The following is a 21,765-nucleotide window of genomic DNA, read 5'->3' on the forward strand; positions in this document are numbered from 1 at the left end:
TAGGCAGAGACTTGACTACTGGCAGTCGTTAACAGACTTCATTCCACTCCACAATTCTTTGGGAGGTTTTGAATTATCTCTGGCAATGTGTTTGTTCCTTCCCAATGTGGCAAACAGAGCTTTCAAAGTCTTCAAAGCTGTGAGACAGCCGCTGAGAACACAGCTGTGTGTTTGGATAGATCTCTGCAAGGGCCCCTCTCATCCGCTATACCATAGGGACCAGAGTTGGGAGAGGGGTGTAGAAATGAGGCTTCTAATCAAAACAATCCATATTTTAAAACACATACCAATGAATATATGTTAAAAGTCTGTTTATGTGGGCTGTGGTGACATACACTGGTAAGCCCAGCACTCAGGAGACTGAGGCAGGAGGATTACCACAAGTCCAAGGCCAGTCTGAACTACAAAGTAAGTTCATGGGCAGTCCAAAATACACAGTGAGACCCTATGCCATAAACAAAAACAAAAAATGTTTGTAAGAGTAATTTATGCTCATTATATAAAACTGAAAAATTAAGGGTTAAAAAGGAAATTGAAATTACCTATTGTTTAGATGCATTTTCTTCTAGCCTTTATGTTTGCACAGAATTGAGATCGTACCATGTATACTGCATTTATATATACTTTTTAACATTGTGTACCACTGAAGTTTTATTATGTCATTAATTGTTCATATGTGCTATTTTAGTGATTTTTTTTTAATGTGTGATTTTTTTTTTAACCCAAGTTCAAGGATGTTTTAATGTAAAAATGACAAGTGTCGAGAAGGGCTGACTGTGGCTTGATTACCTCATGTTCCACATGCCTTGGCTGTAATTACCTGATTCTAAGGTGAGCTACTAGGGCAACTGTGGAGTCTTTTTTTCTCTAGAACTTGACAGCGGAAGAGTACCATCCATCCAGGGTGGTTGTGACAAGTGCTTAAATAGTGGGTTAGTGCAACTTTAAATACAAACACACACATGGCAATTAGTCATTGGGGTCATAGCTAGGACAAAATACATGACACACAACTTCAAGTAGAAAAGATTTATTTTACTTCGTGTTTTCAGAGGTTTTAGTCCATGGTCAGCTGGCTCCAAACCCGAAACATCACACTAGAAGGGTATGGCAGAGGAGAGCTGCTCACCTCATGGCAGCCAGGAAGCAACAGAGAAAGAAACTGAGAGGAAGGGGCCAAGCGCCAGATATATTGCTCAAGACCACAGGACTGACCCACCCAGACATACACAGAAGTGTGCTTTTTACCTCCTCGGCCTCTGTCAAGCCAATCACATGACGGTCAAGATGAACCATCACACCAAGCATTGGAAGGACCCCGACAGGGAGACAGATGCTCTTATCTCTTCCCTGCAGATCCTCTACTGCTAAATGCAACTCTTTCGACCACATGGAAGGGAAACTAAGACCTAGAGAGCCCATGAGGCCAGCACAGAGAGAATAATTCTGGCTTAGCCTTTGGTGCTTCCTCTCTTTCTTTTTTAAATGTAACAAAGTTTTGGGTTAGATATACAATAAAGTATGACAAAATAAGATAAATAGCTTATACCCACCACCCAACATCAGAAATAAAAATGTACATAAAACTTCCTGAGTTCCCCTTCTCACATACTGCCCTTTCTTCCAGCTTCTCCCCCAGTTGGTGATCACTGTCCTGAATTTATTGCTTTCTGTGCCACAAAGGTTATTATGTCTTTGTGTGTGTGTGTGTGTGTGTGTGTGTGTGTGTAATTTTTCATATTGTGTGTGTGTGTGTGTGTGTGTGTGTGTGTGTGTGTGTAAAGTTTTTCATATTTCAAGCTTTATATATTGGTCATTTGGGGGAACCTTCCTACAACTATCTGTTTCTCACCTAACACTTTTGCACAGTTTATCTACATGTTAATATCTAGGGTATTCTATACTGTGAATATTTTGTAATATACCTACATACTCTCAGGGTTGTGAACATTTAGGACATTTTCACCACTACCTTAGCTTAGCAATGAATATTCTTGTGTGGGAATATTGCCCAAATTCCTAGGCTTTACACTTCGAGTGAAGTCACTTGGAGTCCTTAGCTCCTCCCCAGATATGTGGGGTTCTTGCCAAACACCTCACATTACAATCCTATTATTGCTGATTTGTGGTGTGCCATGATGCAGAGGGCAGAAGAGAGACTGCCACAGAGGAATAGATAAGTTGGACTGAAGCAAAGTGGCAGGTGGGAAATACATGTAGGAAAACCCCTCTCAGGAATAGTGAAAAGAAACTCAAGTGCTCTAACTCTAACCGTGATCAATTCCCAAACTCCTTCCTGGAGGATGTCTGAGGTTTCTAAGAGACTAAAGGTATACACTCAGATGTTCATTGATTGAAAACAGTGTCTTACTTTATATTTTTCATCATTAAATGAAAAAATGGCAGAGATATTAAAGTTCTTCAGAACATTTAACTAACTGGCAATGTGTTTGAACATTTCACTTCCACCTTCTGAATTTTTTAATAACTACTTTCTAACCAAGGGCTCTTGAAGACTCCAGCCAACACTTTCAAGTAAAATTTATTCATTTGAAGTTCTACCGTCTCTGTTTTTAAGACTCTCAGAAAAAGTTAAATATTTATCCCTCCAATTTGGCCTGCTTTAGCAAATGCTGATTATTGCCTTGAGTTTTGATTTTTACTTTTAAAGAAAATTACAACCAGCACTGCTCTCTCAATCCAGCTACAAAGGCACTTCCTTTACATAATGGCCTTCACCCAAACCAGAGTCAAGCTTATTAGTCAACCATCAGCAAGAGAAAATGGAATCCTCGAAGTCTCAATGGAACAATGTCTGTCTTTGGCCCTGCTCAACTAAAAGATTGAAAGATTTGGACACAAAGAAAATAGTTGAAATCTAGATTCCTTTCCTCCCCAGAATAAGCTTGCTATGAAGTAGGTCAGACTGTGTTGCTAAACATTTTTAAAATTCTCTTTAATTCTTTCACTGGCTGTACCTGGGGCCGTGGAGGGAGAATTGTCCAATTAATTACAGCAACATTGGAGTGGACAAAGAAAAGCTTCTGAAGTGCTGATTATCTCCTGCTCCATCCCCAACGAGTTCATCAACATGAAAACTATTATCAAAAGAGCTACTGGTGGTGAGGCAATTATTATACAACAAATACCTTAGGAGACCCGCCTGGTTGATCATAAACATTCATTCTCCCTCCTGAGCCTGAAGGGGAGGCTGACACAGCTCAAGAAAAGGCCAAGATGGATCTGCAAGAGGAGAAACCCGGGATGAACCTCGACTCCAAGACTGACATCCTACCCCAAAAAGCCCAGGGAAGGGCTGTTCAAATGAAGAGAGATGCCAACAATTCTAAGAGAGGTGTGTCTGAGTGATTCAAACACACCAAGAGCATTCATACTCTAGTCTTTGCGTACACATGCTTCTGAATCCAAATCCTTTCTTTTCTTTGGCTTCTAACATATATTCCTACCTTAACCACAGAATGGTACAGCTGTTCCCAAGAGCAACCTTACCAGAAAGTAAACAATATTGTTTTATCACCTAATCAAAATGTGGCCAGTTTAAACGTTTTTAAAATTTATGTATCTATGAAAAAATTATGTATTTATGACTTTAAAAACTCTTAAGCTCCTTTTCTGAATTATCATGAGCAAACAAAATCTGAAGGATTTCAGGGATTTTTAAAGAACCTGTAGCTTATTCTTTAATTACATCTGAATCTTTGCAAGAAGTTATTCCAGAAAGATGACTTTTATTAAGCTATCCAAGTAAAAAATATTCCAAAGTCCCCAAGAGTTAGCCAGTCTAGGTTGACAAGGTTACCATCAACAAACTTTTCCTTCTGTGTATCTAAAAGGTATCTAAAAAAGCCTTCACTCGGAGGGAAATATTATCCTGGTATTATTGCAGTTATTTTTCTAACATTACATTCTTAACTGTATTTGTCAGCTATTGCCAAAAACAAGCTGCAGAAGAAACAATCCTCAAAGTCAACAGCATAGCAAAAGTGTTTTTTGCTAAGACTTTTTGTGGGTTTTTAGGGATTTGACTAAATAGGTTGGCATTCAAGCTATGGGTTGAAGCCAAATCCACTTGACTGTCTCTTACACTCCTCAGATCAGTGGTTTTCTGAGGTCTTCCTTTGCAAATAAGAGGAGGCACAGAAGAATAAGCCCAGCCCCATTGGTAGTTTGCTAGACTTCACTTGTTCCACATCCATTCACATTCCTTCAGGCAATCACATGGGCAAACAACATCAACGGAGTCAAAAAATAAACTCTGCTGCTCATGGTAGGAGCTACAAACTCATGAAATAAAGGGTGAGGTTGGAGGGAAAATGGGGGGAAACGCAGTCTATCACCCTCATTTATTTTCTATTTCAAGTCGAATCACTAGTACAGGACCCTCTGAAGAACCTTACAAGACTCCACAGAGAATCTATTAAAGTTTTAAGATTTGGACGTTGGCTCCTCCACTAGCCAGCTGAGGAAGCCTGGACTATTACTTATGTTTCCCAAGCCCCAGTTTCTGAATCTGTAAAGTGGGAGAAAGAAATCTACTTTATGGAACCACTGGGATGACTAAATGAGAGGTAATGCATATGGAGCCTGGCATATTATGTTGTGTGTAATGAAATATGCTGAAAAAACAGACGCTATTAATAGCAGTTATTCGGCTGACACTTACTGCGAATTTACTACATGCCCTTCGTTTTGTCAGGTGATGGTAACAAAATGATGGATATAAGACAAAAGACACGATCCCTGTAACAGATCAAGAGTATATATGGAAGAGGAACTTAACTCGGCCCGAGACATCAGGAAGTTTTCTAATAGAGATAACATGCAAATAGAGCCTGGGAAAGTAAGTGGGAATTTGCCAGATAAGTGGATCTGTGGATGCAGGGAGGACCTTCTGGGCAGGGGAACAGCCAAAAAGAATATGGGGATATGTAGGGAAAGGGTGGTGAGCTGAAGGAGTGTAATTAGGGTTATCATAAGTATGCTTTACTACAAAGTCCAATTATATCCCAAAGATCATGAAGCATCTCATAATGTTCAAGCTGCATCATTCAACAGTATTATTCAACAGCATGGACATTAATGCTACGTAGTCTCGTTTAATCTCCAGGACCCAGATATGCACGGAGATCTAGAATCTGACAGAAATGAGATCTTCAGTCACAGCTACTGGGGGTATGAGAGGATCTTGACTGCACTTTCAACTCAAGCAATAAGGATTTAAACGACTTTCTGTGCCCAACACTGTACTTGGCTATTGAGATAGAGGACTGGGATGAAAGAAAAAGATGAACAAAAGTTTTGATCTAAAGGCTGTGCCCCAGCTAAAGGGCAAACAACATCCAACAGAATGCATGCAGCGGTGATATGTGCCCTCACCTCCAACCTCAGAACATGCCAGCTTTTGTGTTTAGCTTTCTGGATAAACAAGCAGGAGCTACCTCCTCTGAGCAGGATGGGCTTGCCTGGCTCCATCCTTTCCTGTCACATCCTCTCATTTCTAGGGAAAGAAAGCAGACTCGATGGAAAGGATGAGTGCTACGGCAGGCTTGACACATGGTGTGTCACTGCTCCTACGGGGACAAAATTAAACAGCTTCTGCAACTCATGAGCCTCGAAGAGAGAAATTTTAAAAAGCAGATTTTAGGAATGAATTAGTAATGAGTTTCTGCTGAAATTTTAATAGTTGTACTCGTCATACCATTCAGTGGTCATTACCCCTTCTGGATGAAATCTACAAGATTTAGTTTTGTAATTTACGAGAAATTCAGTTTCAGGGGAGACTGTATATTAGAGAACACATAGGCCGAGATAGTTCTTTGTAACACACAGATAAACATCTCCCTCTAGGGCAGCGCAGCCTCCTGGGGCAGCATCCTGCCTCTGAATTTCACTATGTAGATTTACCAACCTTCAGGCCACAGCCTTCTCTGCTTCTGTCACTCATTTCTTTCTCACCTTAACTGACTGCCTGGAAATCTAAGGAAACGCTCTTCTTATCTCCTTCTGTGAGGACTGGGTTCCCCTGCATCTTTTCCCAAGACGTGAGGAGCCACAGGTCAGGTATTCCCCCTAGCCAATGATGACTAGTTGAGACTCTCACATCACATCCCTCTGACATTGACTTTGCCTATTCCACATTTAAGAACCCTGAGATCACACTGGACCCACGCAGCTCATCTAGGATCACTTCCTGTCTTTAAGATCACATCTTCAGCAAGGTTGATGCTATCTACTCTCTCACTTCCCCCTTGCTATGTGTATAGTTTAGATCTAAAATGTCCCCCAAAAGTCTCATGTGTTCAGAGGTAGGGTTTTGGGGGCCAGGGATTTAGCTCAGTGGTTCTGCCACCTGCCTCACAAGCCCAAGGACACAAGTTCGATCCCTGGTACAAAAAAAAAAAAAAAAAAAAAAAAAAAAAAAAAAAACAGAGGTAGGGTTTTGGAAGGTGATTGGATTGTGGGAGTAAAGCAGGTAATGAGGATTAATCCAATCATGAATTCCTAGCTGAATGAGCTATGTTACAGCTTGGATCTAAATTTTCCCTTAAAAGCCTCATGTGTTTGGAAGTTGATTGGGTCCTGGGGCACCATACTCATTGGTGGATTCATCCACAGGCCAGTTCAGTGATTGAGTGTGCTATTGAGAGGTGGGGCTTGGATGGAAAAGGTAGTTGCTAGGGGTGTGACTTCCCTGCAACTCTTTCCTTGGGTCTCCACTTCCTGACCACCATGCGGTAAGCAGTTTTTCTCCACAAGCAGGCCCTTCCCTCATGCTGCTTCTGTGTTTGAGTCTGCTGGACACGGAGGAAAGTGTGAACTAAAATATACTTCTCCTCCTTTAAACTCCAGGGGTGGGTATTTTGTCCCAGCAATAAGGAAAGTGACTAAGACATGCTGTTAGGAGGTGGAGCCCAGTGAGAGGAACTGGTCACTGGGGGCATCCCTAGAAGGGTGTCTTGTCCACAGGTCTTTCTCTTTCTCTCTCCTGCCCAATAGCAATGAAGTGAGCAGCTTTGCTCCACCACGTCCTCCCATCTTGATATTCTGCCTCCCCTCAAGCCCACAACAATGGAACCAGTTGACCATGGACTGAAATCTCTGAAACTGTGAGCCAAAATACGCCTTTTCTCCTTTAAGTTGTTCTCAGATATTTGGTCACAGTGACAAAAACTTGACTAAAACACCATGTAACATTACTTACTCTCAGGATGCTAGGACAGGGATGTGTTTGGGGGCTATGATTCTCCCTGTCAAAATAAGCAGAGGGAATGGGCTGGGAATTTGGCTCAGTGGTTCCATCACCTGCCTCAAAAGCGCAAGGGCCTGAGTTCGTCCCCCTGCAAAAAAAGAAAAAATTCAGAGGGAAGGAGATGCAGGGGGAAAAACTCACCTAAAAAAGGTATTTCCCAAGTTTGTTTGGTGGGACAGACAGACACAACAGGAAAGAGCCTCTGGTGGGATACTTCCAAACAGAAAAGGCAGAGAAAATGCCATCAAGAAACATTTCACTTCCTCCTCTTCACTTCTTTCATCCTCCCATCATTTCCAGCTGTTAAAAAGGGGAGGGCTTTTCCCTTTGTTTATGGCTGATAGGCTGATACGCTCATGACAGAGAATGTCTCCAGCTTAGGAACAGTGGAGAGGACAGGACAGAGACAGGAGATAAAGCCTTTCTTTTTCCCATCTGCCACGGGCCTATCAGAGCCATCACTTACCCTCATTCTGCAGAGCTTCTCCTCGAATATTCCACAAGAAAGAGGCCATCTGCCTCCCTGCCTATAATTAGTTGCACACTTGCATTTCTGCTATTACACTCTGTTATTATGTTCTTTAAAGTATGATGTATGCCTCTCTTCCTGGAATCAAGACTTACTACAAGAATGGTACCTATTTTTGGTGCCTGAGAGAGGGTGCTATGCTTAGTGGCCATTCAAGTAGATATAGAGTTGGCTAGTAAAAAAGTCTGTGGAGGGTGTCTGAAAAGTCCTTCACTGACAGTGAGGCACTAGCACCCTCTTTCCACCTGAAAAGAAGGCATCACAGTACACAGGAAATCATTTCTGAAAGTCCTGGGCAAGTTGTGTAGCTTTATAATTCAGGAGAGTCTGGAAAGGTTGCCCAGTGTCTAGAGAAGGAGACAGAAAGCAAAAGGGGAAAGCAGGATCTCAGTTTGGATATTAATACTTCTCATCAATTTGCCCTCAAAGAGAAAAAAAAATGCTTATGGAGGGAGCCAAGCAGTGGAAAGAACAGGTATTTACATCAAGATGGGGAGAAGCAAGGGCATCATTCCAAGGAGGAGGGTGAGTGTGAGAACACTGCAGACCAAACACCCAGTTCATAGAGTGAACAGGTCTGAAAAATGGAGCAAAAACTGCATTTTCCAACCTTTACTGTTGTCATACATTTACACTGAGATTTTTTTTTTCACTGTGGCCCTGTCAACAAATTAGGTGGCAGAAGAAAAACATTGAAAAGTTTTTTTTTAGAATGTGCTCCAAGAAATCAGCTGCTCCCTAAGCTCTTGCCCCACTCTCCTATTTACTTCTGGGGATGGAAGAACAGAAGTCAGAACCTGGGGCCTGGTGCTCCCCAAGAACGACATCTTCTTGCAGGGCCAGGAGCCCTATTCCTGTGGTGACTGACATCTGGCTAGACTTGCCAGGATGGGAGGGCTGATGCAGTGGCTGACTCTAGTTCCCTGCATGGATCCCACTGCCCAGCCATTGTTTTGATGAACGGGCAAGGAAGACCCATCTGAGTATTCAGAACTCACCTGTGGCATCAGACTTTGGCAAAAGTGGGCACTGAGTGTGACCATGGATTCTATCACTGACCTATTTTATTTCTGAATAACATAGTCACATAGTACAAAACTGAAAGGGAACAAAAGGATTTTCAGTGAAAAGATTTCCTCACACCCCCAACTCCAAGGGCCTAGCTGCTTTTCTAGAAACTGATGTAGCTAATTTCTTACATATTCTGCCACAAACACTAATGCATATATAAGTGAGCATGTATATGCATCCTCTCCCCTTTATTTCATTGTTTTTTATTTTGATAGACTGTATTTTTAAAAGTCTTAGGTTTACATCAAAATTGAGCAAATAGACAAACATTTTTCATCTACTCCTTCAGCCGCCATATGCACACCCTCTACTTCCAAATCCCCACACTAAATAGTACATTCGTTACGACTGATGAACCTGACACATCTTTGTCACCCAAAGTCCATGGTTTACATCAGAAGTCACTCTAGCTATTGCACCTTCTATGCCACCACAAACCTATGGCAAGTGTGCCACAGCAGACTGTTTGTTATCATTAAAAGCTTTAAATGTTTTCCAACACTATTCTATGGGTTGGACAGATCATCACATTTGTTTTTTTTTTTTTTTCAGCTTTAATTGAGTTTATTGGTACATTTTAGGGATACAGTACAGTTACATTCATTGTTGGGATCTTGTACCTCTACATGACAAGTCTTGATTCTCATTTTTTCCCCTTACCTCTGCCCTCCCTTCACCCCCTCCTCCCCTCCCCATCTACAAACACTTTATTTTCATTTTTTCATTCTCTCACATTTTTTTCTTTTCCCTTTTTACTCTTCCCCTACCCGTCCCACCTTCCCTACACCTTTAGCTCCTTTCTTCCCATTTCTAAATGTCAGTAATCTTATTAGAATCTTATGCATTGTTGCAGATTATTTACACCAGGGAAATTATTCTGTATTTACACATGTGTGACTTATTTATTTCACTTAGGAGTATATCTTCAATATGTATCCATTTTCCTATGAATGAATCTATTCTCTCATTCTTTATGGCTGAGTAATATTCCATTTTATAGAAAGACCACAACTTCTTTATCCAGTTTCCAACGGATGGGCAAATAGGCTGTTTCCAAGATTTAGCTATTACAAACTGTGCCACTATAAACATGGGCGTTATAGTGTCATATAGAATAGTTTCATGATCTTAAAACTCCTCTGTTTTTGCCTATCCATCCCTCCCTCTTCCCAATCTATGGCAACCACTGATTCTTCTTTGGTTTATTTGAAGTGATGGAAATGGAATCCAAGGCCTTGCACAGGCTAGGCAAGCGCTCTACCACTGAGCCACACCCCAGCCTGCAACCACTGATCCTGCCTCCAAAGTTTGCCTTTTCCAGGCGATTATTTGCCTGGAACTATACAGTGTGCAGTCTTTTCACTTAGTAACATGCATGTACGGCTTCCCCGCGTCTTCATTCTTTCAGTAATAGTTACCAAATGCCTGTTGTATACCAACAGAATTCCAGGAACTGGAATGCTGAATGGAAAGATGACACTTTCCCTCACCCTGTGGAGCTTGCATTCTAAGAGTAGGGGTGGAATTAATGAACAAATAAGCAAGCAAAGGGCTTTAAGATGTAGTGCCATGAAAAAGTAACACACACAGACATGACAGAAAGAGGGAGGGTTGGATGGCCAAAGGAGATGGGTGTCAGGTAAGGGTCTTGTTTAAGGGGATCCAAAAGAGCTGCTCTTGCCCCATCCCAGAGCATGGAAGGAAGGGTTTTTAGGCCGTGTATAAACTTTCTATGTCCTCCCCAGGTCTGAGAATGGTAGCCTCCCGGAGATACATAAATGGAAGGATTTTTCAAATAGAAGCCTCTCCTCTAGTCTTTTCTCTGTCCTGAGGTTTATCTAGAGCTGTGGGCCAGTGTAGCACTATTTTTGTCTGTACAAAAATCTGGAATAGGAGCCTGAAGGAGACCAGAGTAGGAAGAGAACCCTACCTACCACCCAGCATGCACCTTTCTATCAGGCTACCTCTGCAGCTGAACAGTCTATTTGCATTATAGGGTGGGATTTTTTTTTTCTGCTGACAGCACAAAGAAGGGTGGTGGTGGTGGTGGTGGTGTTGTGCGTGTGTGTGTGTGTGTGTGTGTGTGTGTGTGTAAAATACTAAGCACTTGTGTGCATTTAAAATGAATTTCATATAAATGTATAAATGAATAGAGTAGTATTTCTAAGTTCTCTCTGTACTTCTAAGTGCAGTGAAAGCAAAATAGATTTCCAGATTCATCCTCTATTTGAAAAAAAGGACTGGGGCCACTGAAGGGAGAAGAAAGGGCCTGGGGCTGTCTCCAGCCACCATAAGCTACCACAGGCAGCTGCGGAAAGCTCCAATGCAGCCCCTGTCCAAATCTCCAAAGGGATTAACAGGCTCCCAGCCTATATCCAAAATATTCCCAGATTGCCTGTGAATAACAGCAGTAATAACCATCTTCTACTGAAGAAATAGTATGTACAAAGCTCTCAGGCTAAGTATGTTCCCTGTATCTCTCATTCTTACAACAGTACTGCCAGGTTGATATTTCTAAGATCTCAGGAACTCATCAGCAGGGGGGAAAACCCAAAGAGAAAATCTGTAACATCTGTAAAGGAAGCCTTGATGTAAATAGTTTTGAAAGCTGTCAGTAGCAGAGCTGGGAAGATTTGCATCTGATTATACATCCAGTATCTCTCAGCTTGTAGGAATCCACTTGGGCTCCATTCCTACCCATGGCACCACAATCCTCCCATTGCTACCCTAAGGGACACCTTTTTCATTGGTTGCTCAGGAACATGTTAAAGACCACCATGCACACAAGCTAAGCAGTGTGTTCATTCTGACTACTGACAGGAATAAGTTATAGAGCAACCTCTGTCTGCTGCTTTGTAGCACAGCAATAGGCTTGGCCTAGCTCTGTTGCCGTCTCCCTTGGATGCCTACCCTCTATCCGACCTCCATAGAGCAGCCTCAACAAGACGAAAGACTGGGGGAGCAATCTTTTCTAATCTGTTCTTCCTTAATAATCATTCATCAAAACTCAGCCATCCCAAAGATAGATTAGTGATTGCTCAAGGCTAAAGGTGAGGAACAAGGAATAGGGAGTGACCACTAATAGGTATGCCTTTGGTTTGGGCATTTCATAATGTTCTGAAATGAGACAGTGGTACAGCACTGTGAATATTTTAATAACTGAATTGTATAACTTAAATTGGTGAGTCATACAGTGCATCAATTAAACCTTATACAGTCATGAAGAAACAAAAAAGCCTGACCTGTCTTGCTTTCCATCCTTTCCTAGCTTTTGAGTGATCAGCTTTGGTGGATTTCAAATACATCTATGAATTTTTGGTATTATTCCATTGACTAGATGGAGATCAGTTACCCTCTCCTTGAATATAGGAAGAACTTGGTGACTCTGTCCTAACAAATAGCACTCACTAGGGGTGAGAGAATGTAATTATCTAAGCCATAAAAGCCACTGCACCTTAATTCTTGCCTCTTTCCCTTGCATCATTCATTCTAGAGGTGAAGTCACCAAACCCTCCCCCCAGAAAGAGGTAAGCAAGCCATGTGGAAGAAGCAAATCTTCATCTGCATTTACATCCTCTCCCAATGGCTCCCATTACTGCCTGAGCTCTGCCTCCTGTCAGATCAGCAACAGCATTAGATTCTCATGGGAGCTGAAATTCCACTGTGAACTGTGTATGCAAGAGATCTAGGTTCAATGCTCCTATGAAAATTTAATACCTGATGATTTGAGGTGTACTTAAGGCAGTGATGCTAGTGTTGAGGAATGTAATTGTTCTGCACTGCAAACATATACTAATGACAAAATGAAACTAAAAAAATACCTCCCCTCTCCCCCATCTGTGGAAACATTGTTTTTCATGAAATGGGTCCTTGGCGCCGAAACACATTGGGGTCTGCTGCTTTAGAGGGAGACCAGCAGCCACTGTAAGAACACCAAGACCACCGTCTGAAGAGACCGATGTCATAAGAATCCAAGACCTCCTGACAAGAGCCATGTGTACATGCCAACTTGGAAGCAGATTCACCAGTCCCATTCAAGCCTTCAGATGACTGCAGCCCTTTCTAGAACTTTAACCAAATGCTCATGACAATGCCTGAGCCAGAACCACCAACTAACCTGTTCCCGAATTCCTACTCCAGAGTTTATTGTCTTACACCACTAAGTTTTGGAGTAATTTGTTAGGTAACAACAGATAACATTAGATACAGTAGAATACATTTTAACAATCCATTCAATTTTACTTCCAACAATTAGCTAAAGAATGGACACTGTTTAGTTATGCTTTATCCAACTGAAATTACATCTATTTTAACAGAGGAACTCTCTGGAGACACTGTGCCCCCATTCAAAAGCACTACAGCAGTAGTGAGCATGGCAGGTTTGGGGCAGGCCTTAGGGAGGTTATTTTTAGTTATGTTCTGTGGCTTTATGATCACACTTGGCAGCCAGCTGTCTGCTCTTCCTACAGTGTATCTCTACCCATTTCTTAGGCGCTGCAGGGAGACAATCCCAGTCAGAAGCAACATGAGCAGGAACTCAATAACGTCACCTAGTGAGATGAAAATGCTCCTTTCTCTCTGGGGTTCTCATTCTCTTTTCTTCTCATGGCAACAGGTCCTTTTACTATATCTGACTTCCGAAGAATAAAGGTCAGTCACTCTCTCCTTTATCTCCTTCACTGAATGGAGTCTTTCTATTCTGGGTAAGTTGTGCCTTTGTTGCCAGCTGTTTTTCTTTTCTTTTGCTCCATTTCTTCTGATTCTCTTGATATTTGTTGCTGCTACAACCCTTTGGAAATCCTGAAGCTCTACTAAGAATTTACTGAAAGTTGGGGATTAGCAATTTCTTGAGTGTTTTACGCTTGGCTGAAACTAAGAGACCACCATGTTTCCCCAAAAATAAGACCTAACTGGAAAATAAACTTCAGCTGTAATTAAATAGTAGCTGGTTGTTACCATGGTGATGACCAGTGCCATGTAGTTTATACCTTACTATTCTATTCACATTGGTCACTCCGTAATGGGAAGAAAGGCAAGGATAGGCTGATTGGGGCTGGGATTTTTTTTTTCTTTTTACTGAGTTTATTGGTACATTTTAGGTATACAGTACAGTTACATTCGTTATTGGGATCTTGTACCTCTACATGACAGGTCTTGGTTCTCATTTTTTCCCCTTGTCCCTGCCCTCCCTTCACCCCCTTCTCCCCTCCCCATTTATAAATACTTTATTTCCATTTTTTCATTTTCTCATATTTTTTTCTTTTTCCTTATTACCTTTGCCTACTCTTCCCACTTTCTCTACACCTTTAGCCCTTTTCTTCCTATTTCACATTGTTAATTATCTCATTAGGATCTTGTGCACTATTATAGTTTTTCACACCAGAGAAACTATTCGGTATTTACACATGTGTGACTTATTTATTTCACTTAGGAGTATATCCTCAAAATGTATCCATTTTCCTATGAATGAATCTAATTTCTCATTCTTTATGGCTGAGTTGTATTCCATTTTATAGAAAAACCACATCTTCTTTATCTCTAGTTAGATCTTACTTTCAGGTACATGCATACACACACACACACACACACACACACACACACACACACACACACAACACCACCACCTCCACCATCACCAAAGCAACAAAAAAGTGAGTGTACTTGTGCACTGGCTAAATGGAGTCAGCCTCACCATCCACAGGCCTGGAGGGGAAATTGGATATTTGACTCTACATCTGTCCTCAACTCAAAGATGGCTCCTCCTACCCATGGTGAGAGTAAATAATAGATACTATAAATGAAAAACATTTATAAATGATTAAGAAGCATCTCTGAAATACACAATATCTCCTCTGCTATTTCTCCATCTACTTTGCATATATTCAAGAATCTACTTTTTTATCTTTATTAAGTTTATTGGTACATTTTAGGTATGCAATACAATTACATTCATCATTGGGATCTTGTACCTGTACATGACCTATCTAGTTATTTTTTCCCATTCCCCAGCCCTCCCTTGAGCCCCTCTACCCTTCCCTATGTACAAAGGCTTTGTTTCCACGTTTTTCCTTCTCACATATTTTTTCTTTTCCCTTTTTACCTTTCCCCTAACCCCCCACTTCCTCTACTCTTTTAGACACTACTTCCTATTACACAATATCAATTATACATTTAAATCCTTATTTACACTTTCTCTTTTTCACTCCAGAGAAACTATTGGGTATTTACACATATGTGATTTATTAATTTCACTTCATAGTATGGTCTCAATGTGCATCCACTTAGCTATAAATCTCTCTAGTTTCTCAGTCTTTATGGCTGAGTAGTACTCTATTTTAGATACTTTTTTTTGTTTTGTTTTGTTTTTTGTTTTTTGTCTTTGAGACAGGGTCTTAATATGTAGTTGAGACTGACCTGGAACTATGTATCCCAGGATGGTCTCAAACTCACAGCAATCCTCCTGCCTCAGCCTCCCGAGTGCTGGGATTACAGGCATGTACAACCACACCTGGACTATTTTTTTTTAATTTTATATACTTAAAAAAAATCTTTATCCAGTCTCCAGATGATGGGCAAATGGGCTGGTTCCAAATTTTAGCAATTACAAACTGTGCCACTATAAAACATGGGTGAGCATATATCTCTGCGATATGTCTTTTAATTCTTTTTGGAAGATGCCCAGCAGAGGAATAGCTGAGTCAAATGGGACTTCTAATACCAGTTGTTTGAGGTATCTCCATATCGATTTCCACAGTGGTTATACCAGTCTGTACTCCCACAAACAATGAAGAAGGGTTTCTTTAACCCCACAACCCTGCCAGCATTTGTAACTGGTTGATTTCTTGATAGCAACCACTCTTACTGGGGTGAGATGGAATCTCAGTGTTGTTTTCATCTGCATCTCTCAAATGACCAGTGATGTTGAACATTTTTTCATATGATCATTTGCTGTTTTTAATTGTTTGTCTGGGAAATGTCTGTTCATTTCAGATGCCCATTTTCTAACTGGGCCATTTGTTCTTATTGGGCCTCATGGAGTTGTGACCTTCATTGTCTTTTTCTGGGATATTTTTTAAAATTGTTTGGAGTGCTGGTTTGGTATTCATGAAGTTTCTCAGGTGTTCTTTTTCATGAAAATATCTTATTTCTCCATCAATTTTGAAAGATAGTTTTGCAGGATACATCAGCCTAGGTTGGAAGTTGTTTTCTTTTAAAGCTTGAAATGTCTTACTCCAGGGTTTCCTTGACTTGAGGGTTTGTTTTGAAAAGTCTGTTGTGATTCTGATGGGCTTTCCTTTGCATGTAATCTGTTTCTTTTCTCTAACTACTTGTAGTATTTTGTACTTCTGTTAGGTTTCTGGAATCTTGATTATTATATGCCTTGGTGTAGATTTTATTTTATTGCAACTAGTTGGAGTCCTATATGTCTCACTTATCTATATGTCAAGTTCTTTTGCTCTGTTTGGGAAGTTTTCTATCATTAATTCTGTGAAGACTTTTTTATGCCATTTGTGCTTTCTCCTGCTTTTTCTTGGACTCCTATTAATCTTATATTATTCTTCTTTGCATCATCCAGGAGTTGTTGGATTAATTTCTCGTGATTCCTTACTATTTTTAAGAGATTTCTATATGAGATATTCTGTCTTCATATTGGGTGAGTCTGCTATTTATACTTTTAATAGACTTTTTAATCTCCTGGATATCAGTTTGAATCTGTTCCAAGAATATTCTTAGAGACCTAGAATAGCAAAAGCCATCCTGGGCAACAGACACATGGCAGCGGGTATAACAATTCCCAATTTGAAACTATATTACAAAGCCACTGTGATAAAAAACAGCATGGTACTGGCAAAGAAACAGACTTGAGCATCAGTGGAACAGACTAGAAGATACAAAAACAACTGCAGACATACTGGCAAAGAAACAGACCTGAGGATCAGTGGAACAGATTGGAATACACAAAAACAAATGCAGACGTACTCAGCTACGTCATCTTTGACAAAGGAGCCAACCATCCTCGATGGAGGCAAGATAGTCTCTTTAATAAATGATGTTGGAAAAACTGGATTTCAAACTGACAAAGATTAAAACTAGACCCTTATCTTTCACCTTGCACTAAACTAAAATTCAAGTGGATTAAAGATCTAAATATTAAAAAAGGGACACTACATTTTCTAGAAGATAAGTTAAGAAGAACTCTTGAAGACACTGGCATAGGAAAAGACTTTATGAACAAATCCTCAGTAGCATGGGAACTAGCAGAAAGCATCAATAACTGGGATCTCATCTTATTAAGAAGCTTCTGTACTACAAAGAAACCATTAACAGAACTAAAAGACAACCTACAATGTGGGGAAAATGTTTTTACCAGCTGCTCCTCAGACAAAGGACTATTATCTAGAATATATAAAGAACTCAAAACAATCAGCATCCCCAAATATAAAGACCCAATTCAAAAATGGCCACCTGAAATGAACAGATATTTCTCAGACAAAGAAGTAAAAGCATCAAGTAAATATATGAAAAAATGTTCCACATCACTGGTCATTCGAGAGATGCAGATGGAAATAACACTGAGATTCCACCTCACCCCTCAAAGAATGGCTGCTTTGAAGAAATCAACCAATAACAAATGCTGGTGGGATTGCGGGGAGAAAGGAATCCTTCTCCATTGTTGGTGGGAGTGTAGACTGGTGCAACAACTATGGAAATCAGTATGGAGATACCTCAAAGAACTAGGTTTAGAGGTTCCATTTGACCCAGCCATCCCTCTGCTGGGTATCTTTCCAAAAGAATTAAAAGAATCATATAACAATGATATATGCTCACCCATGTTTATAGCAGCACAGTTTGTAATAGCTAAAACTTGGAAACAGCCCATTTGCCCATCATTTGGAGACTTGATAAAGAAGATGTGGTTTTTCTATAAAATGGAATATTACTCAGTCATAAAGAATGAGAAATTAGATTAATTCATAGGAAAATGGATACATATGGAGGATATAGTCATAAGTGAAATATATAAGTCACACATGTGCAAATACTGAATAGTTTCTCTGGTGTGAAAAATTATAATAGTACATAAGATCCTAATGCAATAAGTGACAATATGAAATAGGAAGAAAAGGGCGGCTAAAGGTGTAAGGAAAGTGGGAAGGGTAGGGGAAAGGTAAAAAGGGAAAAGAAAAAAATTTGAGAAATGAAAAAATGGAAATAAAATGTTTGTAAATGGGGAGGGGAGGAGGGGGTGAGGGAAGGCAGGGACAAGGGGTAAAAATGAGAACAAAGACCTGTCATGTAAAGGTACAAGATATCAATAATGAATGTAACTGTACTGTATACCTAAAAGGTACCGATAAACTCAATGAGGTTTAAAAAAATATCTTCTGTCTTTTACTGACCATGTAAATAATTGCCCTGAATCCCCAGCTACTGATTCCAAGTTTTGAATTTTGCAATTTCCTTTGCTACATCTCTTCTAGAAACCCTAAACTACACCGTGGTCCCTGTTTCCCAAAACAGAATTTGAGACACCTCAGAACACTGTATTCAGAGGTGCCCATGTTATTTTAGTTTTTTGAGGGAAATGTAACAATAGTTCATATTGAAGGCAACTACACAAACTACTAATCTGAGATTGTTCTGAGCACAATATTGACTCTATATTCCTGATAACATTGTAGTGTTTTTGTTACTTTTTTGTACCAAGGATCAAACTTGAGACATTGTGCTTGCAAGGCAGGCAGTGGAACCACTAAGCTAAATTCCCTACCCAACAGTGTATTTTTGCAAAGCTGAGAATTTGTGGTCACTACTATAAAAAGCAAGTGTCACCAATTCAATGTGAAATAATAAAAAGGATGATATCCGATTCCAAAGTTCGGTAAATTGTGTGGTATCCAACAGATGACATATCTTATTAGTATGTGTGATTAGTTAAGAATGAAATGAGGGAGGGGGTGAAGGGAGGGCAGAGGTAAGGGGAAAAAAACGAGAATCAAGACTTGCCATGTAAAGGTACATGATCCCAACAATGAATGTAACTGTACTGTATCCCTAAATGTACCAATAAACTCAATAAAAAAAAAAATGCCCCACTACCAAAAAAAGGCTCTCTGGAAAAAAAAAAAAATAAAGAATGAAATGAGGCTGGGGAGTTAGCTCACTGGCATTGTGCCTGCCTCATAAGCACAAGGTCCTGAGTTCAATCCCCAGTACAAAAAAAAAAAAAATGAAAGGAGGCGGGGGAGTTAGCCCCCTGGCATTGGCCCTGCCCCAAAAGCACAAGGCCCTGAGTTCAACCCCCAGAAAAAAAAAAAAAAAAAAAAAAAAAAAAACAGAATTAAATAATATATCACTTTTTCTTCCAGTTTATATTGTCCTAAAAGGGTTATAATTGTTAGGCTACAAATATCTATTTACCTAATGCTGTTTAAATCCAACAATTCAATAAAAGGAACTGTTCAGGGTTTTGTTTTGTTTTGTTTTTGTTTGAGGGTACCACAAAAAGATCACTGACGTACAAGGAAAGTAGTGAGTGGAGAAAGTTTGGGAACTTCTGTTCTGACCCAGTGTGACCTGGCCACACCCCAACCACCTCTGCCACCCCTTACTCCCTCAGCCTATGCCTTTCCATAGTGCACTGCGTCGTGCACACCAAACTTACTGTGCTCGCTCACCCCAGGGCTTCACACATGCCCTTCTCTGCTGGGAATAGTCTCTCTCCTCCCCTTGATGTGTGCTCCCAGGTTATCTGCAACATCTATAATAGTGCTTGTCATTTTGAATCACATTCATTTGCTGGCTTTTCCACAAGCCTGTGAGCTTCTTCTAAGCAAGGAACAGGGTCTTACTCACCTCGGTATACTCAGCACTGAAGAAAAAAGGTTATATGTGCTACTAGAAGGTTTGCCTAGAATTTTGCTAGCTATAGGCTGTCTCTTGCCCTTTCTTTTACTGCCACTGCCCTTATCCCCAACTTCAGTTGTGTCATCTCAACTAAAAGAGCAGAGGTCAAACATGTTGAAGTTGACTTCCTTCCTCCTAGAAGCATCGTTCAACAGAATATTATTTATGGACTGGAACATGAAGATTTGAGGATATTCTGGCCTCATTTCAGGACATGTATATATTAGAGATGGACCTGAGATGGGGGTCTAGAGTAGAGTACCAAGCTAGGCATATCCTGCTTGCAGGCAACACAGATCCTGTTGTGTTGTATTGTAATCTACTTTGGTTTATTTTGGTTCAGCTGGATGATTTGGTTATTTAGTTGGATGGTTGGAATCACAGCCTTATGCTTGTTCTACTAGCTTGGGAGCAGCATCCACACAATGATCCCAGGGCAAATGAGCTCCACAGAGCTTAGAACTCTATTAGGGCCTCAACTTGCAGCGCCCAAATCACAGTGAACCTCCTCACATTGCTCCACTGTTAGTGTATCAAAGTTCTTTTTCCTCTCTCCAGGACCTGTCTTTCATTATCAATCACATACTCCTCTTACCTCAAATTCAAGGGCCAAAGAAAGGGAATTTGGTTGGTTCAGGTGATAAGTTAAGTATATGTTTGCACAGGATTTTGCAATATCCCACACCCTAACTATGCTTCAATTAATATCTACGCCTTGTCCAATCAGCAAAGGGTAGGAAAAGAGGGTCATAGAGCATCAGCACGGTGACTCAGTGGAAAGGACTCTTCGTAAGGGAGTTGTAAGAACCCTGAAAATTTGTCCATGTGATCTTGACTGGTGTAACAGTAACTAGCTGTATTACACTAAGCTAGCAGAAGAATTGTTTGTTCTGTTTCAGGATTCATCATCCTGAAACTGTCAGTTATAGTTTATGCTCTTATAGTGTTCACACATCCAGATATGGAACCATTGGTATCAAAAACTCTGTTTCCTTGAGTAAATTTTTTTTTGTTTCTTGGGAGATTAGTTGAATTGCTTATGAATGTGAGCACAAATATGATTTATTCATCCAAAGAGAAGCCAAGGACTAAGTTCATTTCTTAAGATACTATCTCCCACCACATACCCAGGATTCTACAGTGATTTATGAATTTAAGAGTTTCCAGACCACTGGATTGGGGATTGATGTGCATGATAAATGAATCAATGAGGTGGAAGAGAACTTCTTTAATTTAGGCAGAGAAACTCATTAAATAAAGAAAATGCTTTTAATTGGTATGTCCAAATAATTGAGGACTGAGTACTTTGTCCTTGGCCTAAATTAGTAGGTATTTTGCAAGTGTCTAGACCAGGCTAGAATCTTCAATAAAACCCTCCTAAGAGCTGGCTTAATTAGCGGGCTGCCTTTGAATGCCAAAGTACAAATTTTTCCCTACTTTTCCCATGAGTCTGTGCTATCAACCACATCATGGTCCCCACCAATAATTCTTTAATGTTTCAGGTTATTTACTAATTTCATTTTCACCTAAACTCCTTCTCTCTCCTAGGACTTTTCTTCTTTTTTGAAGGTTTTAAGAGCTATTCCAAGTAATTCTTTTGTATGAACTTATCCATATATTCAAGACTTGTCCAAAAAAGTAATCCAAAAAACTTCCTCAGACACTGCATGATCTAGCTCCCACTCTTTGACTTCAGGGTTTCCAATTACCCAGCCTCCCACCTAATACAGAAGACTTCTGTCCTCCACATACTCCTAACCTTGCTATCAGAGATACCAGGAACCATTAGTACTCATCTAGAACACATTCTCTTCCTGTCTGACACGTCTGACCACCACAATTCCTTCTTCCTTTCTGCAACTCATGGTTCTCAAACTTTAGTGAGCATCAGATTCAAGCAAAGATTGCTGGGCTGTATTTCAAAGTTTCTGACTTAGTAGGTAGGTCTGGTTGGGGCCATAAAATGTGCATTCAAATCAATTCCCTA

Source organism: Fukomys damarensis, unplaced genomic scaffold, assembly GCF_012274545.1.
Source record: "Fukomys damarensis isolate Sample0158 unplaced genomic scaffold, DMR_v1.0_HiC HiC_scaffold_29, whole genome shotgun sequence".
Classification (NCBI taxonomy): Eukaryota; Metazoa; Chordata; class Mammalia; order Rodentia; family Bathyergidae; genus Fukomys; species Fukomys damarensis.